The sequence below is a fragment of the Salvelinus namaycush genome, chromosome 25, assembly GCF_016432855.1.
Source record: "Salvelinus namaycush isolate Seneca chromosome 25, SaNama_1.0, whole genome shotgun sequence".
NCBI classification, from domain to species: Eukaryota; Metazoa; Chordata; class Actinopteri; order Salmoniformes; family Salmonidae; genus Salvelinus; species Salvelinus namaycush.
In genome coordinates this window covers 5468952-5492761 of record NC_052331.1, presented here as the reverse complement: position 1 = coordinate 5492761, position 23810 = coordinate 5468952, and positions in this window count along the sequence as shown.

Genomic DNA, 23810 nt, shown 5'->3' with positions numbered 1-23810 from the left:
GTCTGGAGAAGAGAGGAGGGGATAGGGTCAAGCGGGCAGGTTGTTGGGCGGCCGGCCGTCACAAGACGCGAGATTTCATCTGGAGAGAGAGGGGAGAAAGAGGTCAAAGCACAGGGTAGGGCAGTGTGAGCAGAACCAGCGGTGTCGTTTGACTTAGCAAACGAGGATCGGATGTCGTCGACCTTCTTTCCAAAATGGTTGACGAAGTCATCCGCAGAGAGGGAGGAGGGGGGGGGGGGAGGAGGATTCAGGAGGGAGGAGAAGGTGGCAAAGAGCTTCCTAGGGTTAGAGGCAGATGCTTGGAATTTAGAGTGGTAGAAAGTGGCTTTAGCAGCAGAGACAGAAGAGGAGAATGTAGAGAGGAGGGAGTGAAAGGATGCCAGGTCCGCAGGGAGGCGAGTTTTCCTCCATTTCCGCTCGGCTGCCCGGAGCCCTGTTCTGTGAGCTCGCAATGAGTCGTCGAGCCACGGAGCAGGAGGGGAGGACCGAGCCGGCCTGGAGGATAGGGGACATAGAGAGTCAAAGGATGCAGAAAGGGAGGAGAGGAGGGTTGAGGAGGCAGAATCAGGAGATAGGTTGGAGAAGGTTTGAGCAGAGGGAAGAGATGATAGGATGGAAGAGGAGAGAGTAGCGGGGGAGAGAGAGCGAAGGTTGGGACGGCGCGATACCATCCGAGTAGGGGCAGTGTGGGAAGTGTTGGATGAGAGCGAGAGGGAAAAGGATACAAGGTAGTGGTCGGAGACTTGGAGGGGAGTTGCAATGAGATTAGTGGAAGAACAGCATCTAGTAAAGATGAGGTCAAGCGTATTGCCTGCCTTGTGAGTAGGGGGGAAGGTGAGAGGGTGAGGTCAAAAGAGGAGAGGAGTGGAAAGAAGGAGGCAGAGAGGAATGAGTCAAAGGTAGACGTGGGGAGGTTAAAGTCACCCAGAACTGTGAGAGGTGAGCCATCCTCAGGAAAGGAACTTATCAAGGCGTCAAGCTCATTGATGAACTCTCCAAGGGAACCTGGAGGGCGATAAATGATAAGGATGTTAAGCTTGAAAGGGCTGGTAACTGTGACAGCATGGAATTCAAAGGAGGCGATAGACAGATGGGTCAGGGGAGAAAGAGAGAATGTCCACTTGGGAGAGATGAGGATCCCAGTGCCACCACCCCGCTGACCAGAAGCTCTCGGGGTGTGCGAGAACACGTGGGCAGACGAGGAGAGAGCAGTAGGAGTGGCAGTGTTATCTGTGGTAATCCATGTTTCCGTCAGTGCCAAGAAGTCGAGGGACTGGAGGGAAGCATAGGCTGAGATGAACTCTGCCTTGTTGGCCGCAGATCGGCAGTTCCAGAGGCCGCCGGAGACCTGGAACTCCACGTGGGTCGTGCGCGCTGGGACCACCAGGTTAGAGTGGCAGCGGCCACGCGGTGTGAAGCGTTTGTATGGTCTGTGCAGAGAGGAGAGAAGAGGGATAGACAGACACATAGTTGACAGGCTACAGAAGAGGCTACGCTAATGCAAAGGAGATTGGAATGACAAGTGGACTACACGTCTCGAATGTTCAGAAAGTTAAGCTTACGTTGCAAAAATCTTATTGACTAAAATGATTAAAATGATACAGTACTGCTGGCTGGTGAAGTAGGCTAGCTAGCAGTGGCTGCGTTGTTGACTTTGTTTGAAAGTGTAGCTGGCTAGGTAACCTCGATAACTGGCTAGGTAACCTAGATAACCTCGATAATTACTCTAAACTACACAATTATCTTGGATACAAAGACAGCAAAGACAACTATGTAGCTAGCTAACACTACACTAATCAAGTCGTTCCGTTGTAATGTAATAGTTTCTACAGTGCTGCTATTCGGTAGAAGTTGGCTAGCTGGCTAGCTAGCAGTGTTGACTAGGTAGGAGAACGGCGGCGCGGCGGACGAAAATAGCTGGCTAGCTAACCTCGATAATTACTCTAAACTACACAATTATCTTAGATACAAGACAGCAAAGACAACTATGTAGCTAGCTAACACTACACTAATCAAGTCGTTCCGTTGTAATGTAATAGTTTCTACAGTGCTGCTATTCGGTAGAAGTTGGCTAGCTGGCTAGCTAGCAGCGTTGACTACGTTAGAAGGACGAAAATAGCTGGCTAGCTAACCTCGATAATTACTCTAAACTGCACAATTATCTTTGATACAAAGACGGCTATGTAGCTAGCTAAGAAAAAATTGCTAAGATCAAACAAATCAAACCGTTGTACTGTAATGAAATGAAATGAAATGTAATACTACCTGTGGAGCGAAGCGAAATGCGACTACTCGCTCCAACCCGGAAGTGCACATACCACTGTTGTGTCATTGGCAAACTTAATGATGGTGCTGGAGTCATGGCTGACCGTGCAGTCATGACTGACCAGGGAGTACAGGAGGGGACTGAGCACGCACCCCTGAGGGACCCCTGTGTTGAGGATCAGCATGGTGGATGTGTTGTTACCTACCCTTACCACCTGGGGGCGGAAGTCCAGGATCCAGTTGCAGAGGGAGGTGTTTAGTACCAGGGTCCTTAGCTTATTGATGAGCTTTGAGGGCACTATGGTGTTGAACGCTGAGCTGTAGTAAATAGCATTCTGACATAGGTGTTCCCTTTGTCCAGGTGGGAAAGGGCAGTGTGGAGTGCAGTAGAGATTCCATCATCTGTGGATCTGTTAGGGCAATATGCAAATTGAGTGTGTCTAGGGTTTCTGAGGTAATGGATGCCTGGGGTAGAGGATGCCTGGTTATTCTTTAAAAGTTAAAGTTAAAATTTTGAACCAGGAACAGATATAATCCTTGGTTCTCTCCAGACCTAACTGCCCTTGACCAGCACAAACACATATTGTGGCGTTCTGCATTAGCATCGAAAAGCCCCTGTGATATGTAACTTTTCAGGGAAGTTAGGAACCATTATACACAGGCAGTTAGGAAAGCTAAGGCTAGCTTTTTCAAGCATATATTCTCATCCTGTAGCACAAACTCAAAAGAGTTCTGGGACACTGTAAAGTCCATGTAGTCCAAGAGCAGTCCAAGAGCACCTCCTCCCAGCTGCCCACTGCACTGAGGCTAGGAAACATTGTCACCACTGATAAATCCACTATAATTGAGCATTTCAATAAGCATTTTTCTACAGCTGGCCATGCTTTCCACCTGGCTATCCCTACCCCGATCAACAGCCCTGCACCCCCCACAGCAAGTCGCCCAAGCCTCACACATTTCTCCTTCACCCAAATCCAGATCGCTGATGTTCTGAAAGAGCTGCAAAATCTGGACCTCTACAAATCAGCCGGGCTAGACAATCTGGACCCTCTCTTTCTAAAATGATCTGCCGAAATTGTTGCAACCCCTATTACTAGCCTGTTCAACCTCTTTCATATCGTCTGATATTCCCAAAGATTGGAAAGCTGCCACGGTCATCCCCCTCTTCAAACGGGGAGACACTCTAGACCCAAACTGCTAAGGACCTATATCTATCCTATCCTGACTTTCTAAGGTCTTCAAAAGACAAGTTAACTTCTTATGGCTGGGGGCTGTATTGAGTAGCCAGTTAAATCGTGCCCATTTCAAACGGCCTCGTACTCAATTCTTGCTCGTACAATATGCATATTATTATTACTATTGGATAGAAAACACTCTCTAGTTTCTAAAACCGTTTGAATTATTTCTCTGAGTGAAACAGAACTCATTCTGCAGCACATTTCCTGACCAGGAAGTGGAATGTCAGAAATCAATGCTCTGTTCAACTTCCTGCCTATACATGGGCATGATACGTAAGAGTCTACGTACACTTCATACACCTTCCCCTGGTTGTCAAGAGGCGGTGAGAGAAGAAATTTCGTGTTTATCTTGGTCTGAGGTGGAATTAAAGCTCTTTGTATGACGTGACCGTCCATTTCCTGTTTCTGGAGCGCGCGAAAGGGGACATGGATTTGCCTTCTGTTTAGCTGTCGTTATGGACGACTAACATCTCCGGTTTAGATTTTATTTGATACATGTGACCATATCATCGTAAAGTATGTTTTTTCAATATAGTTTAATCAGATTATTGAAATTTTTTCGGGAGTTTTGCCGTGTTCCGTTCTCTGACTTTGTTGACGTTGGAGAGATCCGTGCCACTTGGCAAGTGCCCATGCTAAATCAAGAGGGAAATTTGCCGTTCCAGATCCAAACAACGACTGTTCTGGACAAAGGACACCTTGTCCAACATTCTGACGGAAGATCACCAAAAGTAAGAAACATTTTATGATGCTATTTCTAATATCTGTCGTGCCAAGTGTTTCTGGCTATTGTGGCTACGCTAATATAACGCTATATTGTGTTTTCGCTGTAAAACACTTAATAAATCGGAAATATTGGCTGGAATCACAAGATGCCTGTCTTTCAATTGCTGTACACTATGTATTTTTCAGAAATGTTTTATGATGAGTATTTAGTTATTTGGCGTTGGTGTCTGTAATTTTTCTGTCTGCTTTCGGTGCAATTTCTGACTGTAGCTACAATGTAAACTATGATTTATACCTGAAATATGCACATTTTTCTAACAAAACATATGCTATACAATACATATGTTATCAGACTGTCATCTGATGAAGTTGTTTCTTGGTTAGTGGCTATTTATATCTTTATTTGGTCGAATTTGTGATAGCTACTGATGGAGTAAAAAACTGATGGAGTAAGAAAAGTGGTGTCTTTTGCTAACGTGGTTAGCTAATAGATTTACATATTGTGTCTTCCCTGTAAAACATTTTAAAAATCGGACATGTTGGCTTGATTCACAAGATGTGTACCTTTCATATGCTGTATTGGACTTGTTAATGTGTGAAAGTTAAATATTTAAAAAAAATATCTTTTGAATTTCGCGCCCTGCACTTTGAGCTGGCTGTTGTCATAAGTGTACCGACGTCGGGCTTGCACGCCAAACAGGTTAAAATAAATCTTCAATAATGTTTCAACCGGAGAATTCCTTTGTCTGTAGAAATGCGATGGAACGCAGCTAACTCTCACGGGGAGCTTGTGGCACTCTGCCAGAGCCCTGACTCAATCAGCTCTTATTCCCTCATCCTTCACAGTAGACGCATCAAACAAGGTTCTGAAGACTGTTGATATCTAGTGGAAGCCTTAGGAAGTGCAATATGACCCCATAGACACTGTATATTGGATAGGCAAACCTACAAACCTCAGATTTCCCACTTCCTGGTTGGATTTTTTCTCAGGTCTTTGCTTGCCATATGAGTTCTGTTATAGTCACAGACATCATTCAAACAGTTTTAGAAACGTCAGAGTGTTTTCTATCCAAATAATATGCATATCTTAGCTTCTGGTACTGAGTAGCAGGCAGTTTACCCTGGGCACCTTATTCATCCAAGCTACTCAATACAGCCCCCAGCCATAAGAAGTTAACATACAGATCACCGACCATTTCGAATCCCACCGTAACCTTCTCAGCTATACAATCTGGTTTCAGAGCTGGTCATGGGTGCACCTCAGCCACGCTCAAGGTCCTAAATGATATCATAACCGCCATCGATAAGAGACATTACTGTGCAGCCGTATTCATCGACCTGGGCAAGGCTTTCGACTCTGTCAATCACCACATTCTTATCGGCAGAATCCACAGCCTTGGTTTCTTAAGCTGCTTTATTTTAGGGGTTTGGTGAAGGAGGGTCATTTTTGATGCTTAGGACAAAGGGATTATACAGAATGCTAAGACTACACAAGGGTTAACCCTTACATCACCAATAGTGTCCAATTAAAAACTTGAATTTCAAATCTTCAGCCATAGATATGCTACAGCAGCAAGAGCCAAAGCGTTTATCTTGACCAGGTGACCTGACCACGACCTGAGGCTTTAACTTCTCACATCTTCCCATCTGAACTTGTTATCACTCCTGTCACCTCTCAAAGCATTTAGCTCCTCACATCACCATCATCAACCATTGAACTTTGAGCCCAATGGACAGTTTTCAAATCAGCCTGCATTTTGTCTGTCAATCACTTACAGTATGTACAATAAGGTTAACTTTTGTACAACAATGCCCTTCTTCTATGTCAGTTGGTCATCCTCTCACCTTTCTCTTTCCGCCCTCTCTGTTTCTCTACAGGTCCATCTTTCACAGTGGCCAGGACAGGAGACAGTAAATATTTGAGATGTTATGTCAGAGTGAGCGGAGGTAGCACGCTGCTAACTGGTGAACAAATAGCACGCTCATCACTAGAAAACCTGAACCAGCACATACATGCAGTCGCTAATGTGCCTCGCAAAGACAGCGAGAAGGAGAGACTGCAGAAATGGACCAACAGTAGAGTGTAGTAGGATGAAGCAGATATTGAAGGGTCCGTAGTGTGATGTTCACACTGAGCTAACTGGGTTGACGTCATCTCCACTGACTCAATTTTAGCAAATGTATTAAATATATCTATTTTTTTAATCACATTTACATAAGTGTTCAGACCCTTTACTCAGTACTTTATTGAAGCACCTTTGGCAGCGGTAACAGCCTTGAGTCTTCTTGGGTATGATTCTACAAGCTTGCCACACCTGTATTTGGGGTGTTTCTCCCATTCTTCTCTGCAGAACCTCTCAAGCTCTGTCAGGTTGGATGGGGAACGTCGCTGCACAGCTATTTTCATGTCTCTCCAGCGATGTTCAGTCGGGTTCAAGTGCGGGCTCTGGCAGGGCCACTCAGAGACTTGTCCCAAAGCCACTCCTGCATTGTCCTTGCTCTGTGCTTAGGGTTGTTGTCCTGTTGGAAGGTGAACCTGCGCTCCAGTCTGAGATCCTGAGCGCTTTGGTGCAGGTTTTCATCAAGGATCTCTCTGTACTTTGCTATGTTCATCTTTGCTTGAACACTGACTAGTCTCCGAGTCCCTGCATCTGAAAAACATCCCCACAGCATGATGCTGCCACCACCATGCTTCAACGTAGTGATAGTGCCAAGTTTCCTCCAGACGTGACGCTTGGCATTCACGCCAAAGAGTTCAATCTTGGTTTCGTTAGACCAGAGAATCTTGTTTCTCATGGTCTGAGAGTCCTTTAGGTGCCTTTTGGCAAACTCCAAGGGGGTTGTCATGTGCCTTTTACTGAGGAGTGACTTCCGTCTGGCCACTCTACTATAAAGGCCTGATCGGTGGAGTGCTGCAGAAGTGGTTGTCCTTCTGGAAGGTTCGCCCAACTCCAAAGAGTAACTCTGGAGCTCTGTAAAAGTGACCATCAGGTTCTTGGTCACCTCCCTGACCAAGGCCCTTCTCCCCCGATTACTCTGTTTGGACGGACGGCCAGCTCTAGGAATAGTCTTGGTGGTGGAGGTCACTGTGTTCTTGGGGACCTTCAATGCTGCAGACATTTTTTGATAACCTTCCCCAGATCTGTGCCTCGACACAATCCTGTCTTGGAGCTCTACAGACAATTCCTTCGACCTCATGACTTGCTTTTTGCTCTGACATACACTGTCCACTGTGGAACCATTTATAGACAGGTGTGTGCCTTTCCAAATCATGTCCAATCAATTTAATTTACCACGGGTGGACTCCAATCGAGTTGCAGAAACATCTCAAGGATGATCAATGCAAACAGGATGCTCCTGAGTCTCATAGCAAAGGGTCTGAATACTTATGTAAATAAAGTATTTTAAAATATATATATAGATACAGCTGCTAAACTTTCTAAAACGTTTATTTTCGCATTGTCATTATATGAGGTATTGTGTGTAGATTGATCAGGGGAATGTAAAAAAAACTTTATTTCAGAATAAGGCTGTAACAGAACAAAATGTGGTAAAAGTCAAGTTGTCTGAATACTTTTTGTATGCACTGTGTGGTAAAGATTGCTCTCTCTCAGGGCTGTTGTAACGATCTTCTTCGTCTGATGAAGAGTAGTCAGGATCGGACCAAAACGCAGGGGACCCTTACCGCCGACCCCGGACTGGGAACCCTCTGGCAGCTCCGGACAGGAGGGCGACTCTGGCAGTTCCGGACAGGAGGGCGACTCTGGCAGCTCCGGACAGGAGGGCGACTCTGGCAGCTCCGGACAGGAGGGCGACTCTGGCAGCTCCGGACAGGAGGGCGACTCTGGCAGCTCCGGACAGGAGGGCGACTCTGGCTGCTCCGGACAAGAGGGCGACTCTGGCTGCTCCGGACAGGAGGGCGACTCTGGCTGCTCCGGACAGGAGGGAGACTCTGGCTGCTCCGGACAGGAGGGAGACTCTGGCAGCTCCGGACAGGAGGGAGACTCTGGCTGCTCCGGACAGGAGGGAGACTCTGGCTGCTCCGGACAGGAGGGAGACTCTGGCTGCTCCGGACTAGAGAGCGTCGCTGGAGGCTCCGGACTAGAGGGCGTCGCTGGTGGCTCCGGACTAGAGGACGACGCTGAAGGCTCCGGACTAGAGGGCGTCGCTGGAGGGTCCGGACTAGAGGGCGTTGCTAGAAGCTCCGGACTGAAGGGCATCGCTGGAGGCCTCGTGCCATAACTCCTCACTGGAGGCTTCGTGCCATGGATCATCACTGGAGGCTTCTTCCCATGGATCATCACTGGAGGCCTTGTACCATGGATCATCACTGGAGGCTTTGTACCACGGATCATCACTGGAGGCTTCGTGCCACGGATCACCACTGGAGGCTTCGTGCCACGGATCATCACTGGAGGCTTCGTGCCATGGATCATCACTGGAGGCTTCGTGCCTCGGATCATCACTGGAGGCTTCGTGCCATGGATCATCACTGGAGGCTTCGTGCCATGGATCATCACTGGAGGCTTCGTGCCATGTATCATCACTGGAGGCTTCGTGCCATGGATCATCACTGGAGGCTTCGTGCCATGGATTATCACTGGAGGCGTTGTGCCATGGATCACCACTGGATGCTTCGTGCCATGGATCATCACTGGAGGCGTTGTGCCATGGATCACCACTGGATGCTTCGTGCCATGGATCATCACTGGAGGCTTCTTACTATGGATCATCACTGGAGGATTCGTGCCATGGATCATCACTGGAGGCTTCGTGCCATGGATCATCACTGGAGGCTTTGTGCCATGGATCATCACTGGAGGCTTCGTGCCCTGGATCACCACTGGAGTGGATAGACACACAGGAGGCCTGGCTCTGGGAGAAGGCACAGGACTCACCAGGCTGGGGAGACATGCAGGAGGCCTTGTCCTTGGCCGAGGCACCAGATGCACTGGGCCGTGGAGGCACACTAGAGGTCTCGAGCAACGAGCCTGCACAACCAGTCCTGGCTGGATGGTGACTTTGGCCCTGCCCGTGCGGGGCGCAGGCACAGGACGCACTGGGCTGTGCAGACGCACTGGAGACACAGTGCGCAGAGACAGCGCCGGATATCCTGGGCCGTAGAGATGTACTGGAGGTCTGGATAGCAGGGCTGGCACAATCCCTCCTGGCTCGATGCCCACTCTAGCCCGGCCGATGCGAGGAGCTGCGATGTAGCGCACCGGGCTATGAACATGTACTGGAGACACCGTGCGCTCCACCGCATAACACGGTGCCTGACTAGTACGACGCTCCACCCGGTAAGCACGGGGAGTTGGCTCAGGTCTCCTACCTGACTCCGCCAATCTCCCCGTGTGCCCCCGCCCCCCAAAAAAAATCTGGGGCTGCCTCTCGTGCAGGTTTCCTGGAGCTAATTCCTCGTATCGTCGCCGCTCAGCTATAGCTGCCTCCAGCTCCTCTTTAGGACAGCGATACTCTCCCGGCTGTGCCCAGGGTCCCTTGCCGTCCAAGATTTCCTCCCATGTCCAGGAGTCCATCAACTGCTGCTCCCTCCTACCACGCTGCTTGGTCCTTTGGTGGTGGGTAGTTCTGTAACAATCTTCTTCATCTGATGAAGAGTAGTCAGGATCGGACCAAAACGCAGCGTGGTAAGTGTCCATGTTAAAATTTATTTAACTCAGAACACTAAGACAAAATAACAAAAATAGACCAACACGAAACAGTTCTGTCTGGTGCAGACACAAAGACAGAAAACAACTACCCACAAACACAGGTGGGAAAAGGCTACCTAAGTATGGTTCTCAATCAGAGACAACGATAGACAGCTGCCTCTGATTAAGAACCACACCCGACCAAACACATAGAACTAGACAACATAGAACACAACATAGAATGCCCACCCCAACTCACGCCCTGACCAACCAAAATAGAGTAAAAAGGATCTCTAAGGTCAGGGCGTGACAGCTGTCACATCTTTCCCAGTGGGACGATCAGTGTTTCAATAGTCATGTAAAATTAAGGAGAGGGCCATTTGACCTGTGAACTCTACCAGTAATTGAGGACTGGGGAGCCATTCATATACAATACGTACAATAGGTACAGTACATCACAGATAGAATACTGTAGTATCCTAAGACATCACCTGAAGAATTGTGTAGTGTATTTTACTGCGTTGCAATGAGCTAGTAACGAAAGCATTTCCCTGCACCCGCTATAACATCTGCTAAACTGTGCACGTGACCAATAAACTTTGATTTTATTTGTATAATGAACTTGTAAGGAAGGAGTAGTGCAGGGGAGGGGGTTGGGAATAGGGTTGGACAGTGACACAGAGCAACACCCCCCCCCCCAACGTTCACGCACACACACACACACAATCTTGTATAACTAACCTTGTGGGGACACACAATTCAGTTCTATTCAAAATCATATTTTCCCTAAACCTGACCCTTACCTAAAAAATCTTTACCCTAAAACTAACCCTAGCTCCTAACCCTAAATCTATACCCTCTAAACATATCATTTGACCTTGTGGGGACTAACAAAATATTCCCAGTTGGTCAAACTTTAGTACATGTACTATTCTTGTGGGGACTTCTGGTCCACACAGGTATAGTTAAAAACGTCCACTCCTGATGAGTATGAGTGTGTGTGCCCATGACTGAGTCTCTGGGTCATGTCCCAGCTTGCATTGCTGCCCACTAAATCACAGAGAAAGCTTATGCTCTTTTACTGCTCAGATGAGAGTACTGCTCTCCATTAGTGTGTGTGTGTGTTGTGTGTGTGTCTGTGTGTGTGTGCATACCTGCCTGTATATGCGTGTTTAAGTGAGAGGAAGAGTAAGAGAGAGAGAGAGGAAGAGAGAGATGTGCATAGGGAATTATGACTTTGTTTGTTTAGGTGTTTTGGCAACACTTTATCCTATGTGAACTGGAAAAATTATAGCAAAAAACGTTGTATTGAAATGTCTTTGTACCAGAACATTATTTTATATATTAAATGGAAAAATCGGAGCGTAAGTATCATTAGCTCTTCGAGCGCAAATAATTTAAAGCACTTTGCAAATAAAGTTTTTGTTGATATTTGTATTATCAGTCAGTGGTAAACTGACTTCAGGCGACATCATTATAGATATATTTGATCAATTACAATACATATATCTAAACGCACAAACCATATTTGAAATAAACTTTTTCTAAATACTTTTTACACAACTAATTTAGCATCCCTTCAAAGAGGGGCTGGGTTAAATGCGGAAGACACATTTCAGTTGAGTGCATTCAGTTGTACAACTGACTAGATATCCCCCTTTCCCTTTCCCAAAGGCACATATTTCAGTGGGCCAGTCACCTAGTAACCATTCACTTGTAATGATGTTGGTGTTTACACAGCCTGGCCCTAATCAAAACAAAAACATTCTACCTCATTTAAAAGCCACAATTTCATTAAGACCAATAAAAAAATTAATTTTTAAATGGCCAATTACTGATTAAAAGAAAGGCAAGGTTTGTCGGTTGATACATCACATGTTGTATGGATATGGAGCGGAGAGAGCAAACGAGAGAGGGAGAAAGAGTCCAATAACTGCTACATGATCTACTCTGCCCTGAAGTGGTTAGGTTTGGAAGTCCCAGGATTGGAGCAAATACAATATAGGCTTAGGCGAGAGGTTAGCTGCTGCTTAGCCCCAGACCAGGCCACCTGACCTGGGTTACCCCATCAAATACCGACCCAGGTTTTGACATGCCTAAATTCCAAGTTGCTTTATTTATACTGAATAGAACCATCTGCAGCTTGGTTTAATTTGTTTGATTTAGTATATTTGTAGTGATGTGGATTACACCACAGTGTATTCTGTTTAGGGCAGTAATATCACCTGTGTCTGGGGTTATGAAATGGTGAAGTTGACTCAAAATATTATCCTTAAGCCGTTCTGGTTCCCTCCCTGGATTTAAATGGCTTTGAAATCCTGCTCCCACCGTTAGCCATTCCTGCTCTGTTTCTGTCGCTTAATAAGAATAACACGACCTGGAGCATGGCGAGGGATAACACACTGTACATTTAGACAGCTGGGCGGAGGTGGGAGGGTACAGTAGACAAGAGAGCTGGAGGAGCGATGGGGAGAAAAGGTGGAAGACTGAAGGAGTGGGAAAGAGAGGAACTAAATTAAATGGTTAGAGGAGCCTGATTGGAAAAGAGAAATATGAAAGAGAAGTTTATTTTCCTTTTAATAAGTTAGTTGAGTCTCCGGAGGTTCAATTTGAATTGAGTTTGGAAGAGAGTAGGAGCCTTACAGTACTCAACAAGATGAAGAGTCAGAGATGAACAAGAAATAAGACATGAGAGGGTGAGAAAAATAATGGATGGAGATAATGTCTGAAAGAGTAGGGAGCCACGTGCAACATGTGTGATAAATAAAAATGGTGAATAGATGACTAGTGTGAGAATGTGTCTTGGTTTCACAACCAGCCTCATTCAGGTAAATTGTCCGGACCTCTGGCAGTCTCTATGGGGGTTCCACAGGGTTCAATTCTCGGGTCGACCCTTTTCTCTGTATATATCAACGATGTCGCTCTTGCTGCGGGTGATTCCCTGATCCAACTCTACGCAGACGACACCATTCTGTATGCATCTGGCCCTTCTTTAGACACTGTGTTTACTAACCTCCAAACAAGCTTCAATACCATACAACACTCCTTCCGTGGCCTCCAACTGCTCTTAAACGCTAGCAAAACCAAATGCATGCTTTTCAACCGTTCGCTGCCCACACCCGCCCACCCGACTAGCATCACTACTCTGGACGGTTCTGACCTAGAATACGTGGACAACCACAAATACCTAGGTGTCTGGCTAGACTGTAAACTCTCCTTCCAGACTCATATCAAACATCTCCAATCCAAAATCAAATCTAGAATCGGCTTTCTATTTCGCAACAAAGCCTACTTCACTCACGCCGCCAAACTTACCCTAGTAAAACTGACTATCCTACCGATCCTTGACTTCGGCGATGTCATCTACAATATAGCTTCCAACACTCTACTCAGCAAACTGGATGTAGTCAAATCACAGTGCCATCCGTTTTGTCACCAAAGCCCCAAATACCACCCACCACTGCGACCTGTATGCTCTCGTTGGCTGGTCCTCGCTACATATTCGTCACCAGACCCACTGGCTCCAGGTCATCTATAAGTCTATGCTAGGTAAAGCTCCGCCTTATCTCAGCTCACTGGTCACGATAACAACACCCACCCGTAGCACGCGCTCCAGCAGGTATATCTCACTGGTCACCCCCAAAGCCAACACCTGCTTTGGCCGCCTTTCCTTCCAGTTCTCTGCTGCCAGTGACTGGAACAAATTGCAAAAATTGCTGAAGCTGGAGACTTATATTTCCCTCACTAACTTTAAACATCAGCTATCTGAGCAGCTAACCGATCGCTGCAGCTTTACATAGTCCATCTGTAAATAGCCCACCCAATCTACCTACCTCATCCCCATACTGTTTTTATTTACTTTGCTGCTCTTTTGCACACCAGTATCACTACTTACACACCATCATCTGCTCATCATCATCATCTGCTCATCTATCACTCCAGTGTTAATCTGCTAAATTGTAATTACTTTGCTACTATGGCCTATTTACTGCCTTACCTCCTCACGCCATTTGCACACACTGTATATAGACTTTCAGTTTTTTCTATTGTGTTATTGACTGTAGCTTGTTTATTCCATGTAACTCTGTGTTGTTGTTTCTGTCGCACTGCTTTGCTTTATCTTGGCCAGGTCGCAGTTGTAAATGAGAACTTGTTCTCAACTAGCTTACCGGTTAAATAAAGGTGAAATAAAATAAAACAAATAATAAATAAATAAAAATGCATCTTACAGGACAGTGGATGAGTAAAGGAAGAGTGGGGGAACAAGCGGAGGGAACAGAAATAAGTATTGATTCAAGATAGGGACAGCAAAAAAAGGAGGTGGAGAACTGAGAAAAGGATAAAGATGCAGAAGAGATAGAGAAAGGATCATCTTCTCTGTACATTTCATGGACCCAGATAAAGCCCCTTGACTGAAAAGCATTTTCAATGGAGATTCCTTTCTTTGTCCAGGAGTAGGCTTATTCTGTGTCTGTGAAATCAGCCCATGACGTTTTATTTTAAGCACTGTAAGCTTTCAATAAAAGAAATGATAGAAATAGAGTGATAGAGAGTGAGAGAGAGACAGAGAGATACAGATAGAGAGGAAATAGAGTGATCGAGACGATTGAGGGTGGAGCTGGTGTGTGGGCAGTGGGGTAGCCAGGCCTTCTCCTGAGCAAACACAGCCAGACAGAGAGGCTGTTGTCTGGGCCAGGGAAGGCCTTGGGAGAGGACAGCAATGCAGGCCTGTGAAATGTGGCAGATCTATTTCTGAGCGTGAGCTGTAGAGCCCTGCCGACCTGTGGCCGAGGTGTCAGGGTCAGGGGTAAAGGGCAGGACAGCCAATCAGGAGACCGAAACGCCTTGCCTATTTAAATACAGCAATTATCTCAACACAGAAGCTCTCGCCATATTCTGACCCATGATATCAACCGTGTCCTCTTCTTCTCCTTCCTCTTTCTTTCCTCCTTTTTGCATCATATTTTTCCTTATCGTCCTGCTTCTTCGCATCCTCTTCCCTTGTTTCTCAGTGATCTGATGTGTCACTCGTTCCCTCTGAAAACCAGACTGCGATTGATTTCCTCTTTGCCCAATCAAACATCTCACAGTCTGTCAAGCTTCTCTGTCAGTCATTGCTTGGAAACATAACAACAGTGCATACAGAACATACAGAACATACAGAGAGCATTGAGGTCAGACCATAGAGTCTCTGTCATTTCACAATGTGGCTGGTAAAAACACAATGAAATGATGCTGTTAAACTTTTCCACTCCTCTCTGAAGGTAAAAACATAACATTTAATAATTCTGCATTTGAGTCTTGTGGAAAAGGCCATTAATTTGTATGCTTTATCTCGCCAACTATCGTGTGCTGCGTAGTTCAATAAGAAAGTAATCTACTGAAAAGGGTACCTACGGTCATGTGCAACACATCACTGCTCTCTTATGTACACACAAACCACAATGTGATTGAAACTCCTACACTCTTCGAAAAACATGTGCAATCTAGAACCTAAAAGGGTTCTTCGGCTGTCCCCATAGGAGAACCCTTTGAAGAACCCTTTTGGTTCCAGGAAGAACCATTTTGAAATTCATGTAGAACCCTTTACACAGAGGGCTCTACATGGAACCCAAAAGAGTTCTAACTGGAAACAAAAAGGGTTCTACCTGGAACCAAAAAGGGTTCTCCTACGGGGACAGCCAAAAAACGATTTTGGAACCCTCCCCCTCATCCTCCTCCATTCCCTATATTTATTTGAAAGTCAAAACAGGGGGATTGTCCTCATCCCCTCTCCCTCCACCATTCCAGCTTTGGGGAGGGAATATTATTTGGGCAGCTGTCAGCCCTCTCTGGTGAGGCCAAGCAACAGTTCAACTGACTGAGCCAGAGCACAGCGTGGGTGGCTGCTTCATTACTTGATGCAAAAATAAAATAATGAGATCAGTGTTGAGATGAGAGAGATGAAGGAGGAGAATGGAATGTTTGGCAGGTTCCCCCGATCACCTGTCATTCAGTGTGTGTGTCTCTGTCTGTCTGTCTGTGTGTGCGTGCGTCTGTGTTTGTTCGTGTGAGCGAAGCGTCGGCCGCCTAAGGTTACGCCCCCCAGACACACTGACATGTTTTCACTGCCTTGAAGTTGAAAAGATGAAGGAAGAGAAAGAATAGAGGAGGTGGCAAAAGAGACAGGGAAGATATACTGTATCTGGGATGCTAGTCCATGTATTGCACAGGGCCTCTCTCTCTCCCCCTCCCCAGCGTCCCCTCTCCCTCTCCAAAACATAACATTGTTTCCTTTTCTTTAAATATTGCTGAGTTCAAATTATTCTGTTTTGAACTCGAAATGTCAATTTATGTTCCATATTCTAGGGCTAGCCCTTGATGATGAGTGGTGGTACACTAGTACAGGGATTCCCAAACGTTTTCACTCATTAGGGAACATCCCTGTGTTTTGTGTGTGTGTGTCCGTGCAGGCGTGCATCTGTCTGTGTGTGTGCCGGTGTGTGTTAAAGGGCTAACAGACAGCTTTGACAAATGGGAGTGCAATCAGAGGAGAAAAAAAAGAGAAATCAACAACATGCCCACGTAGCTCTTACGACAAGGATTAGAACACTCGGTGATAACACGTGATGCCAGGTGGAAACTCATGGAGGGTTGTCGTGAGGTTCACCTTTGTCTGTGTAACAGGAGTCAACTTCACGTAGGAATCAAGGGAGTTAATCAATGAAGAATCCATCCAGAATTGAAATAACATTTTATTGATTGATGGAAGAGTCACAATATATTCACCCTGATCTGAACGCATGGGAAAAACTGTAATATCGCTCTCTTCCGCCCACCCTCCCCTCTCTGTCACTCTTTCTCTCTCTAACCATTTGAAAATGTACTCCAGACAAACATCCACACAAATAGCCCTAAGGCTCACTCTATCCCCAACCTATAACCCCCACACCCCATACACTCACACCCTCTTATCCCCAGTCTCACCCCATAAGCAGCAGATGGCTTAATTCATATAAACGTGATAACAAGATTCCCTGTTATTAATACACACAGCAGCTATGGATGTAAGTGCAAGGGATTCCAGATAATATTGTAGTTATTTATTTCACCTTTATTTAACCAGGTTAATTAGTTGACAACAAGTTCTCATTTGCAACTGCGACCTGGCCAAGATAAAGCAAAGCAGTGCGACACAAACAACAACACCGAGTTACACATGGAGAAAACAAACAGACAGTCAATAAAACAATATAAAAAGTATATATACAGTGTGTGCACTGTGCCAGTCTGTGAACACATGATTTTTCTATTTTTTATTCCTTAATTTTGCTTTCCTTAATTTTGGGTAAGTCACAGTGGTCAGGTATTCTCCCACTGTGTACTCTCTTGCTTAGGGGTCTCTTCTCCAGGTTAATCTTTCTGTAAGTGATGGCTTTGTTATGGAAGGTTTGGGAATCACTTCCTTTTCGGTGGTTGTATAATTTAACATCTCTTTTCTGGATTTTGCATGCATTATTTGGTGTTATACGTTGTACAGACCTCACAGCCATAAAGGGCAATGATTTCTATAACTGATTCAAGTATTTTTAGCCAGATCCTAAGTGGTATGTCCATTTTTATGTTCCTTTTGATGGCATAGAAGGCCCTTCTTGCCTTGTTTCTCAGCTTGTTCACAGCTTTGTGGAAGTTACCTGTTACGCGGATGTTTAGGCCGAGGTATGTATCGTTTTTTGTGTGCTCTAGGGCAACGATGTCTAGATGGAATTTGTATTTGTGGTCCTGGCAACTGGACCTTTTTTGGAACACCATTATTTTTGTCTAACTGAGATTTACTGTCAGGGTTCAGGTCTGACAGAATCTGTGCAGAAGATCTAGGTGATGCTGTAGTCCCTCCTAGGTTGGGGACAGAAGCACCAGATCATCAGCAAACAGTAGACATTCGACTTCACATTCTAGTAGGGTGAGGCCGGGTGCTACAGACTGTTTCAGTGTCCTTGCCAATTCGTTCTCCCTCTCACTCTTCTAATTTGAGACTGTATCATAATCTTGAACTACAATGTAACTTAATCAGACAAACACAGACTCTTTTAATGACAATGACAGGTGAGAGAGAGAAAGAGACTTCAGGTTGTAGAATCTGAAAAGCTACTGAGGGAAAGAGAAGGTACATGTTGGCATCTAGAGAGGGTGCCATTTCTGTCCACGAGAATCCAAATTGGTCAGATCAGGTTTGCAATTAATAACTTCAACCAGACCCCATCCCACCTGCAGGGGGGACTGCAGGGGGGACTGGTGGGGATTAACAGCTCATGTCCTGTTGTCAATCAAAATGAGAAGATTCAGCTACTCTTCCTGGGGTCCAGCAAAATTAATGCAGTTTATACAATTTTAAAAACATTACAATACATTTACAGATTTCACAACACACTGTGCACCCTCAGGTCCCTACTCCACAACTACCACATATCTACGGTACAAAATCCATGTGTGTGTGTGTGTATAGTGAGTATATTATCGTGTGTGTGTATGCATGTGTCTGTGGCTATGTTTGTGTTGCTTCACAGTCCCCAATGTTCCAAAAGGTGTTGTTTTATCTGGGAACGTGGGGAATGGTCAGAGGCGATCTATAGAACACTAATGTCATTTTGTTTGTTATTTTGTGATGTCATTAAAAATGTTATAAAGGAAATACTGTAACTTGGAAAGTATACCCACTACATGTACGAAGTTTCCAGCCGATGCGTTGTGCATGTAATATTAAAAATGATGAGTGTTTTTGTTGATAGGGATGTGATTTTAGGAGCTATAAGAGATAATTGTTTCACATAAACTTTGCACAGTGACAAATCACGCCCCTGAGTGAGGTCAGAGAGCCTGCCAGCCTGACGGAACTGCCATTTCGAACAAATTATAAAATGATGTGTTAAGAAATAACATACTAGTCCAGAAAAGTGTGAAGCTGCAGCTACACGTTTAAAGGGGTTTGAACTTTGAATCTCAACACGAGGTAGAGACAATAAACTCACCTCCCGGACAATCACTGGTACGGCTGATTAGCTGTCCTAAGTAAAGTATCTTTGAAAAGAAAATGTAAGTAAGGCCATCCTACTACTCTGCTCAAACCATCGTATTACGCTACTCTCATCACTGGGAACCATCGACCCGGCTGGCTAGGCTATCTTCAAAGAAGCATCTTCAGGAGTGAATGGAATGAAAATAAACTCTGTAGTTCTGTTCAGGACTACACGACCGGATACCGGACAACTACAAAGAAGGACAACAGTATGAGACTTGTCGGAACAATCAGAGCTTTACAAGCATGCCACGAAAAGCCCTAACTCCCTGTCCAGGAAGGAAGCCCTGTCCACCGAACCAAGACATTTCACATAAATACATTCATTATTTCTTACTCAAAGAGGGCAGCGTTTCGTGTGCAAAGCATATGATTACTGTAAGTGAGAGTAGTTTCTAAATGTACCCAAGTATTATGTCTCTATCCCTCTCTAGCAGCCATGTTGTGTCAGTCCGCTAGGGACCTGTTTTTAACGTATTAAGTGTGTATGTTTATCCTGCGTTACCATTTACTTAGCTAGTAAATAAATATTTAAACCAATTTGTGTGGTACTGATTCATAAGTAAGGCTCGGGTTTTTGCAAATGCAAGGAGGTTATGACTGTTCAGAATGATTATATGATAAGAGGTTATGATTAATAAGTTGCCTGTTTATATATGTGATAGGTAAAGACCTTTAGAGTTTAACTTGGGAGATGTTAACTCTTTAAACAACCGCTCTCGTGGTGCCCTAGATCATAATGAGTTAATTGTTACATGATTCATTTAATTGGGTAACAATTAAACATAGTTATTTGATTAGATATTAACTTCTTGTCATTAGGGGGTGCTGTTGGCACTTTGTAATAATGACGTTCCCAAATTAAACTGCCTCGTACTCAATTCTTGCTCGTACAATATGCATATTATTATTACTATTGGATAGAAAACACTCTCTAGTTTCTAAAACCGTTTGAATTATATCTGTGAGTGAAACAGAACTGGACTTAGAGCAATTTTCCTATGTGTATGTGAGAATGCCAAATTTTGCAAGCTGCTCTGAGACCTGTGTATAAATCTGCCTGTCTTCTATTGGTTGAGATGCACTGCATACGCCTTCCCCTGGATGTTAGCGAATAGGGAGACTTGAAATGGAGTCTCTACGTAGATCTCAAAGGTTATAAATCACTTGGCAAAGACGTGTCTGTTCTTTTCCCTCTTCGCTCTGACGCACTGAGGACCTTGGCATATTGTACTAGAACCATCGGTTATAGATCTTAGAAATTTCCGGCTGTGTTTTTATTCGATATAGGCTTTAAAGACATCATAATCTTGTTATTTTAAACCGAATTATATCAGTTTATGTCAGTATATTGCGATTTTCGGGTATTTCATTTCCTGGCGTTCTAGGGGGTTGGGTATCTCTCTCTCGCATGCTAATGTTTACTGCTAATTGCAGCGTTGAAGAGGACGTTATACAACCCAGCAACGATTCTTTTGGACAAAGGACACCTTTCCCAAGATTCTGATGAGAGTTCATCAAAAAGTAAGAACTATTTATGCTGATAATTCGTTGTTCTGTTGAAAAATGTCAAATGCATAAGCCGCCATTAATTGCAGTGCAGCCTCGCTTTATCGCACGCTGTATTTTGAAGTAACGTTAATTTTAAAAATGTAACCCAGCGATTGCATTAAGAACTAATTTGTCTTTCAATTGCTGTCCAACCTGTATTTTTTAGTCAAGTTTTGGAATAGTTACTGATTAGAATAGGTGCCTCTTCAAAGATTTCTCCTGACATTTTCTGGGCAGCTTTGCTACTTTTCTCATTGTATAACCACGATTTGTGCCGCTAAATATGCACATTTTCGAACAAACTCTATATGCATTGTGTAATATGATGTTATAGGACTGTCATCTGAAGAATTCTGAGAAGGTTAGTGAAAAAATTAATATATTTTGGTGGTTTATACGTTATCGCTATTTTTGCCTTGAATCAATGCTGTTGTGATGTTTGCTATTGTGGTAAGCTAATATAACGCTATATTGTGTTTTCGCTGTAAAACACTTAGAAAATCTGAAAAATTGGCTGGATTCACAAGATCTGTGTTTTTTATCTGCTGTACGCTGTGTATTTTTAAGAAATGTTTTATGATGAGTAATTAGCTAATTCACGTTGCTCTCTGTAGTTATTCTAGTCGCTTTGGTGAGAGTTGTGATGGTGGCTGCAATGGTAAACTATGATTTATACCTGAAATATGCACATTTTTCTAACAAAACATATGCTATACAATAAATATGTTATCAGACTGTCATCTGATGAAGTTGTTTCTTGGTTAGTGGCTATTTATATCTTTATTTGGTCGAATTTGTGATAGCTACTGATGGAGTAAAAAAATGGTGGAGTAAAAAAGTGGTGTCTTTTGCTAACGTGGTTAGCTAATAGATTTACATATTGTGTCTTCCCTGTAAAACATTTTAAAAATCAGAAATGATGGCTGGATTCACAAGATGTGTATCTTTCATTTGGTGTCTTGGACTTGTGATTTCATGAACATTTTATTATATGATATCCCTGTGGCTTTAGGCTAGGCTATGCTAGTCAGCTTTTTTGATGGGGGGGATCCCGGATCCGGGTTTGTGAGGCGTTAGACAATCCTCAGATTAATGTTAAAGTCAAGTCATGACCTGGGTCAAGGGACCAAAAGAAAACAGGGGAAGGAAGAAGAAGGGGAGGAGATGAAAAGTGAGGGAGTGGAAAGATAAATAGGCATAGAGTGGTGGTGGGAGGGAGGGAGTGAGGGAGAAAGAGTTTTTCTGAGGCACTCTCCAATGAAAACAAAGTGTCAGATTTAACACACTTGTGCAGAGGGACACAGCTTTAAGGCCCACTTCCCCTGTCAAACAACTACTGGCAGAGAGAGAGAGAGAGAGAGAGAGGGTGAAGAGAGGTAGGGGGGGAGAGAGGAATGGGGAGATCTGATGAGCGGGAGAGAGAGATGTAGGGAGAGAGTGAGGGAGAGATGGAGGAGAGGGAGGAGTGGGAGAGAAGAAGAAATAGGGAGAGAGCTTGTTCACCCGGTCACAGAACAGGACAACCACTTGACATAAGCCATGTCCTTCAGTAATTAACCTTAAACACACAAACACACACAAACACACAGCCAGGGTCATGTTAACCACCAGCCTCTAGGTCAGAAGAGCAGAATGACCATTTTAGCTTCCTGTTTTTGTGGAAATGTAACTGTGTCAAAGGCAAGGCTGAACTCACGAAACGTATCCCTAACGGACGGACGGCATATTGACTGATGGCATACGGACCGACCAACCGACAGACACACACACACACAGATGTTGTACCCTGTTCAATTTCTATAAGAAAGATATGGGAGCATTGCCAGGCCAGTGTTCTGCTATAGTAAGCTCTTCTCTATTGACTAGTTCCAGTGGAAAATAATCAGGTGTGGGCAGGCAGGTTGGGACTGGAGAACACACAGAGCTCTGGGGCTCAGCAGAAAATGCCTTTTAAATGTAATTTATAATTGATGCTGTACTTCTGAAGACAAACAAAGGAGCTGTAAAAGAGAGATAGAAAAACAGAGATGAGGGCTGATGAAGAGAGTGTTTGTGCCCAGCTTAATGGGACTTTGTTTGTTAGCTTCTTTTGGCTCAAATCTCGTTAACGGGATCGATTTCATAACAGCCAGTGAAACTGCAGGGCGCCAAATTCAAAAAACAGAAATCTCCTAATTAACATTCCTCAAACATACAAGTATTATACACCATTTTAAAGATAAACTTCTTGTTAAAGGAATACTCATCATAAACGTTGATAAAAGAAACAATTGTTATGCATAGAATTAAAGATATGCTTCTCCTCTTGACGCTAGGGGTCAGATTTTTTTTATTTAAAAAAAATAACGTTCCCAAGGTAAACTGACTATTTCTCAGGTCCAGATCGTAGAATATGCATATAATTAACAGATTAGGATAGAAAACACTCCAAAGTTTCCAAAACTGTCAAAATATTGTCTGTGAGTATAACAAAACTGAATCTACAGGCGAAAACCTGACAAAATCGAACCCGGGTGTGATTTTTTTATTTTTAAATCTGTGTTTCCTGGCCCGTCTTTCTTCCATTTAAAGGGGTATAAACCAGATTCCTTTTCCACTGGCTTCCTCAGGCTGTGACCATGATTTAGACATAGTTTCAGGCTTTTATTTGGAAAAATAAGCGAGATTTTTCAAAACTAGTCAGGTGTCCTCTGATTAGTTCCTGCGCGCGAGAGGAGTAGCTCTCCATTTTCATTTTTTCTCTTATTGAATAGGTTACGGTCCGGTTGAAATATTATCGATTATGTTTGTTAAAAACAACCTGAGGATTGATTATAAAAAACATTTGACATGTTTCTACGACCATTACGGATACTTTTTGGAATTTTCGTCGAACGGAACAATGCTTTGGTTTTCTGAACATAACGCGCAACCCAAATGGCGTTTTTTTGTTATAAAAGTAGTATTTATCGAACAAAAAGAACATTTGTTGTGTAACTGGGAGTCTCGTGAGTGCAAACATCCAAAGATTATCAAAGGTAAGCGATTCATTTTATTGCTTTTCTGACTTTCGTGACCAAGCTAATTTGGGGCTAGCTGTTCTAGCATTGATTGATACACTCACAAAAGCTTGGATTTTTTTTCTCGCTTAAAGCATATTTTCAAAATCTGACACGATAGGTGGATTAACAAGCTAAGCTGTGTTTTGGTATATTTCACTTGTGATTGCATGATTATAAATATTTGTAGTAATATTTTGCGCCCTGCAATTCAGCGTTTTTTTAGGAAAATGATCCCGTAAAAGGGATCCGTAGCGCAGAGAAGTTAACTTCTTCTGGCTGCAAG